The 7,301-nt window shown below is 27.9% G+C and overlaps 1 long non-coding RNA gene across 2 annotated transcripts; it reads left to right on the top strand.

The window, feature by feature from the left end:
• The first annotated feature begins 2,725 nt into the window (after nt 1–2,725).
• LOC131638203 (uncharacterized) lies at nt 2,726–6,486 on the top strand. Of its 2 annotated transcripts, XR_009294607.1 has the most exons (5): nt 2,726–2,850; nt 2,972–3,098; nt 3,987–4,048; nt 5,476–5,677; nt 6,254–6,486. It is a non-coding gene; the product is annotated as an uncharacterized LOC131638203 (long non-coding RNA). The 2 variants fall into 2 exon arrangements; XR_009294608.1 differs by lacking the exons at nt 3,987–4,048; nt 5,476–5,677.
• Nucleotides 6,487–7,301: the final 815 nt, after the last annotated feature.

The raw sequence follows: 7,301 nt of genomic DNA, 5'->3' as shown, positions 1-7,301 counted from the left end.
TTTGGTGAGGGTAAATAAAGAGATATCATATTGTTAAACCAATTTGTAACACCTGCACCACATTTTTTACGGTTTTGTAATTTCTATCATGTTTAATAATTATTTTTTCTTTTTTCTGGACACAAATAACATATGTTTAAGGTGTATTTTAGAAGTAGGGGTAGAAATAGGTCAGGCCCATAATAGGGGCCTACATGCTAACTTATATAGGCTCAGGCCAAGCCACACATTATTTTTAAATAGAAAAGGTTTAGGTTTTTATATAAGCCTATTTAGTTAAAAAGGCTAGGCCTCAGGCCCTAAAAGAAGCCTTTTAAGCCTATCAGGCCGGCCTATTTAAATAAATATGAATACTTTTTTTATTATCATTATGTTGTGTTTTATACTTTGAATTAAAATACAAAAATAAAATTTGGTTATCTTGAAGAACTTTTGAAAATAAGATGAAAATATCCGATGAACATTGTTTTCATAACTTTTCTTAAACAAATAGTCTCTAAAACTTATGATAAGAGGTAAGTTAAAATAAGTCAATGCAAACAAATTTTTAGTCTATTGGTCTTTTAGTTAGTTAATCTATTTAAACTTTATTTTAATTGCTTATATACATATTTCTAAAACAAATAGGCTTTTATATAAGCTAACAGGCTAACCAAACTTTCGAAAAAGCCAGACTCAGGCCTAAAAAATAAGTCTATGACAGGTCATAGGCCAGACTTAAGCTTGAGTTTTTTTGACAGGCCAGGCTTAGGCTTGACCAAGCCTAGCTCGGCCCAGCTTATTTCCACCTCTATTTAGAAGGTGTAAAGATTGGTGTAGGAATTTTAGTGTCAAAATAGTAGCCCTCTAAATAAATGCACATGTATCTAACTTGTCTGCTATAATTACTAGTGCACTACTTTTTTCCCCAACTTTTCAATAGGGATAATAATTACCTATTTACACTAGTAATATCTAAGATAAGCTATATATTGTATATGATTCCCTTGCTAATTCTTAAATAAATATGCTTCACTTACAATTTCTATAGACACATAAATTAATTTATAAACGTTTATTTATATTTAACTTTAATTAATAATTTAAATTATTAATTAATTAGAGGAGTAAAGTCTTTTTTACGACAATAAAACGTAGTAACATATAAAAAATAATTAAATTTATCAATTTTATTTTATTATAATTAATTTATGATTATTATAATGAAGTATATTGGACTGTTAAAACACTAAATATTTATTAATAAAAATCGTAACACTCAGCCTTTCAACATATAATATATACATTATATGAATAATTTATGTATGCATTACCTACTTTTGTTCTCTAAAGATTGATTTATATGATACAGAGGCATTACTGAAATATAAAAATATAAAGAAATCCTTAAATTGATACAAAGTGAGAAACAATGACATTTTTCATACTACAATGACATTAATAAAGCGTTAAATGATATAAGTAAATCTTATGCAATTTGATGAAAATGCATGTTCAATTGTTCACCAACGAGTCAATTGAAGCTAGCTTGTATTAGAGTTGGTCAGAGATATAGAAACTACTAAACCATCTCTTAAATAATATTATATATTTCATGTAATTATTTCAAATGAGAAATTATTACTTGTTTATATATGCTTTGTCAAAAGTTAGAAAGATTGAAACAAATCAATTGTTTATACATTTATTTTGACTTAATTAATTATAGGGAAATGTTAACCAGTATCATCAGGGCAATTGTTAAGACTTTAAAAATAGTAAATTTATCTCAGTAATCTGCGTATTTAATGCCTCGAAAATTAAAATATTAAATTTTTTATAAAATATTTTTTTTGGGAACATTTAACCATTGTCCTGAGGGCACTGTTTGCAAAACCCTTAATTATAGAAAATTTCTTTAGCCACCTCCCTATGGGGTCACCCCAGCGAAAAACCCAAATTACCCCTGCTTCGGAAATGAACTTCCGAAGCTTTGATTTTTTTAAAAAAATTTCCACAATTCGGAAGTGCATCTCCGAAAACACCTCATGGGGGTGTCTTCGGAGATGATCTTCCGAAAACACCTCATGGGGGTGTGTTCGGAGATGAACTTTCGAAAACACCTTTGTTCAGATTTTGAGGGGTTTCGGAAATGCACTTCCGAATTATGCAGAAACAGAGATTTTTTTTATGTTTTTCTTAACAGTTTCGTATTTTTAATTAAAAGAAATCGGGAAATAAAATAAACGACATATAAAGGTGAAAATACTAATATGATAAAAAAAAGTAATATATACAACCGATCTGAATCCAAATAATAATAATAATAATGTGCTAAAGATACAATCCGAAAACAAAAAATAAATAAACCCGACCACTACTGGGTGTGCCTAACCCTCTCTCCCTGGGACCTCCTCTGCCGCCTGTATGCCGCCGCACGGCCCGCATCAGTGACGATCATCTCCATCACGGCCACAGCCTCTGGACCGCCCTGCTGAACGACACCTCGATCCAACACGTCCCGCCCAAGCATCTCTATCCGCTGGCAGATCGACATGCTGCAGATTGAATGGGCCGGTCGGATAGCAACGGTCGGGGGATTTTTGTCCACCCCTAAAAGAAACATAGCTCCACAAAATTTGGTGAGGTTAAATAAATGCACATGTGTACGTACATCACAATAACATAACCTTTTGTAATGTTTATAAATAGAGCTTCACTCTTCAAAGTTTCAACACAAATTTTTCAATAAATCTCTCATTTCTCTCTCTATTTCTCACTCACAACCAAAACTTCTTTATCTCTCACTCACATAACCACCAGTTCATCATATCTCCTTATCTCTTTGTGCATCAGTTTACTTCATAAATGGTATGTAGTAATATATTAAATCTAAAATATTCATAAGAATTAGTTCAAATCTACTTTTGTATTCTTACCTATAAAATAAAGGGTAGTATGTTCTTCTAAAATTTTATCTTTTTTCATGCAGGTTCATTGTTTTGGCCAACTATTGTTATTACTTTTGCGATTTCTATCATAGCAAGACATCATTTATCATTAACTAATGTTAATGGTAAATGGCATACAAATCAACTGTGATTTTCTTGATTAAATATGTAAGATCTTAAAATCTATATCTAAATAGTATTTAGTAATTTTTGATTTAATTTCTGTTGATCTATATTAATTTTTTAGATAAGATATTTATGCTAAATTGTATTAAGCTCTGGATTTTTATAATTTATTTAATTGAAAAGTATAGTTCATCAAATGTATTTATTATCAATTATCTTTTTAAAAGGAATCTATTAATAGAAATAAATTAACTAATTTACTTTTTAAAAAAATTATTTGAAGGAAAATAAATCTAATCAGTTATTATCCCAAACTCGAATCCCCAAACAATTCATGTTTTTCACCAAAATTCAAACGGGATAGAGAATTAGAACTCAAACCCGACCCAAACGGGTTCGGGTATCCCCGTCCCGCCACTATCCATTTAGTTAGATTAATTTCTTTTAATAAAAATACTTATTTTATAAATATTAAATTGCATTATAAATAATAAAATAAAACAATTTAAAAAAATTTCATATATACATTTAAAATATTTTAAATAATAATACAAATCAAAATATAAAAAATTGGTCACATATTTAATATTCTAAATTATCAAAAATAAATAATAATATACATAATGAAATAAATTAGACGAGTTCAAGATAAATATTTGTGTTCCAATTAGCCGATCCGTTATCATATTTTGTAATCGTGGAAAAATTCAAACTCAAACACAAATTCAATTAAAACGGATTCTATTATCGAAGCGAGTTCTAGTAGATAGCCACATGTATGAGTTTTGTTTCCTGCCTACCTCTTTCCATAAACACCTCACTGACATAACCCCTCACTACCTCTTTATCTACCCCTTAAAGTTGATAAACATCTTTTAAATTTATTCTTCACATTTCTCATAAATATATGTTATTTTTGTAAATATGCAGACTTACATTATCAATGCATCATTGGTTCACTACAAAAATCTCCTGCAACAAGTTTCTGACAGGTTACATATTTAATTTAATTTTTAAATTTTAAATAGAACTTACTTTTACACTATGCTTGGTTTGAGAGAAATTGTAAAGAGAGAATTAGCAAAGAGAGAAGTTGAAGAGAAATACTACATTTCTCTTGCTTGGTGGACAAAGAAATAGAAGAGAGAGATTTAAAATATATGGGGCCCACATCTTTTTGCAATGTTTAGAGGAGAAATGGAACAGATGGATGCTATTTGTCAATATTGCCGTTTATACCCTCGTTTTGCATTTGTACCACTGTATTGTATCCTTGTTATAATATAATAAGATTATAACAATAAACTGCTAAATAAAATTTGGTAAAAATTCTTTTCAAAGTAAATGTTAAAACCGATTATTAGGCAATCAAAAAAATAACTATTTTTTAAAAACCAGATAATATTAAAAATTAACTAAACTATCAATTAAAATTTTGACAATTTTTTTGATTAGTTATTTTTTTCAAAAAAATTATTACAAAGATTAGATTTTTAGTTAGGGGCTTTTATGTCAATTTATTAAATCATTCAACTTCTTTCTTTCCTATTTCTCTTCTATCTCTCTTATACCAATCAATATATTAAATCTATCTAATTTCTCTCCTACTTCTCTCTTTCTCATCTCTTTCTTATCTCTTTCTTTCTTTTTAATCTCTTCTCACAACCAAACACACCATTAAGGATGTTCAAGAAATTACTTTTACAAATGATCCAACTTCATCTAAACCTATTTAGTTTTGAGTTTATACATATCCAATTGAATATATATATATATATATATATATATATATATATATATATATATATATATATATATATATATATATATATATATATATATATATATATATATATATATATATATAGCTAAGGTCATTTTTATAATCTATATTTTATCGTTTAAAAATTAAAGTATTTCTATAACTTAATTAATAATATACTATGTTAATATTCATAATGATACAGATTTATGTGAAACATTTGACCTCATCGAGAAAATGTATCCTATTGTCTATTGTGTACATGTTCCAAATAAGCACACAATATTGGTCATAAAACCATGTAACTAATTGAAATTCATACTTGTATAACAACATATTATTAAATATAGATGAAAACTTAGTTTATAATTTGTTAATAAAAGTATTGTATTTAAAAATGAAGGTTTTGTTCTACCAATGCCATGCTAAGCTGGTGAAAGGAAAAATTGTCATGTGCCAATCAAATGATGCCTCTAGCATATGCTAATACATAAATTATACAAGATATATGAATTGCAATTTCTATAAACACTTTGTAACAATCATTTTAAAAAATTTAACTTCTTCCTATAAATTGTTTTGCAGAACTCCCATAGCAACTATATATTTAAGTTGGGTCCAAATCTGATAACTCTTTTCTATTGTTTAATGTTGTAGCCGGACTTAATTGCTCTCGGAGTTGACATCATAGCAAGTTGGTCTCCGATTTCCATTGAAGGAAGAAAGTTTGGATTTAACATTGTGTCTGGAACATCAATGGCATGTCCACATGTATCTGATACAGCAGGATACATCAACTTCTTCCGTCATACTTGTTCAACTTGATCAGCGGTTCCTATCTGATCATTGATGACAACAGGTAATCCGATCACATATTCAGATATACATTTACATCAATAAATTGAAAATAAATTTAACACGTATTTAATTTTGATTAATATTTTTAAAACAAATTGTCCTTTTTTAAGTTGAATATTTAGTGTAACCAATTAAGAAAGTTATCCCTGTGGAGATTGGATGACACTTTTTTCTTATACTTATATACTTGACTTCGTTTATATAAAATTAAACTTTTATCTATGTTTCAATTCTTTTTTTATTGTCGAATGTATATTACCGAACTCATGCCCTCAGCTATGAAACCATGCTATATTTAAAATTACTGTTTAAAATTTATGAAAACTTTTTAAAAGTACTTAAGTTTTTAAATCTATAAAATTGATAAGTAAGTCTTCAAAGTTACTTGCTACTATTTTTCTTCGTATCTATATAAAAAAAAGAGGACATGCAATGCAACACATATATACTTACCATAACAAGACATGCAATACACTAAGATAATGTAATTTATATTTATTTGATTTGAAATGTGTATAGTTTAGTTAATATGTTTTAAATTAATATTAACAAATATCATACGTTCCTTGTGTTGCAGCCAAACAATTGAGTTCGACAAATAATCAAGATGCTGAATTTGCTTATGGAGCAGGTCAAATTGATCCAGTGAAAGTTCTAAATCCCGACTTAATATATGATGCTGGAAAAATGGCTTACATAAGATTATTATGTAAATTAGTCTACAATAAATCCGTTTTAACAAAACTCACTGGAAATTTAAGGGGTTGTTACAATATATCATATAATTCAAGGGGTTGTTATAATGTATCATATATATCTGCAGAGGATTTGAATTATCCGCTGTTTGCTCTTAGAGCATTGAACCCGCACATCGTAAGGGGGACTTTCAAACGAACCGTAACAAATATTGGATCTCAATAGGAACATTTATGTCAGTTCCTAATGGACTCAACATCTCAGTGAAGCCTGTTGTTTTATCTTTCATTTCAATAGGCAAAAAGAAAACATTCATTCTTACTATAGATGGATCGATCAAAGAGTCTATTAGATCTGCTTCTTTAATTTGAAATGATGGTAAATATTAAGTGAGAAGTCATATTATTGTATATGATAAACGATCAGAGAAAGATGGAAAAGCTCCATATTTTAATGTTCGGTATGCTGTCATTATTATTGTTGATATGTCTGGAAATAGAAATGATAAAATTGGATTGTGTTCATATTCTTTGAAACATCAAGTAATTTATGGATGAGCACGAGGTTGTAATAGTCTCCCATTTATATAGAGATGTGAATATATGCGCGGATATGTTAGCTAATTATGAATGCATGAAGAAGGTTTCATTTATATTCGAAGAAACTCTGAGCTTTTTGATGTCCCTTTTGAATGCTGATGCTTCAATTTGCTTTATATTTTTTTTTTCTTTTCGGCTCAATTTAATACATTTTGAAATAGTTAAAATAAATAATTTAAATAACAATAATAAGTTCATAAGAATTTAGTTACTAATGAAAAACTAAAAAAATATAGATAAACTAAATTTTGTTTAAGAATATTTAAAAGTAAGAGAAAATTTATCAATTTCAATATATATATATATATATATATATATATATATATATAT

The sequence above is a fragment of the Vicia villosa genome, unplaced genomic scaffold, assembly GCF_029867415.1.
Source record: "Vicia villosa cultivar HV-30 ecotype Madison, WI unplaced genomic scaffold, Vvil1.0 ctg.002220F_1_1, whole genome shotgun sequence".
Taxonomy (NCBI): Eukaryota; Viridiplantae; Streptophyta; class Magnoliopsida; order Fabales; family Fabaceae; genus Vicia; species Vicia villosa.
Note: the sequence above shows the minus strand (reverse complement) of the source record. Positions and strands in the feature narration are given on the sequence as shown.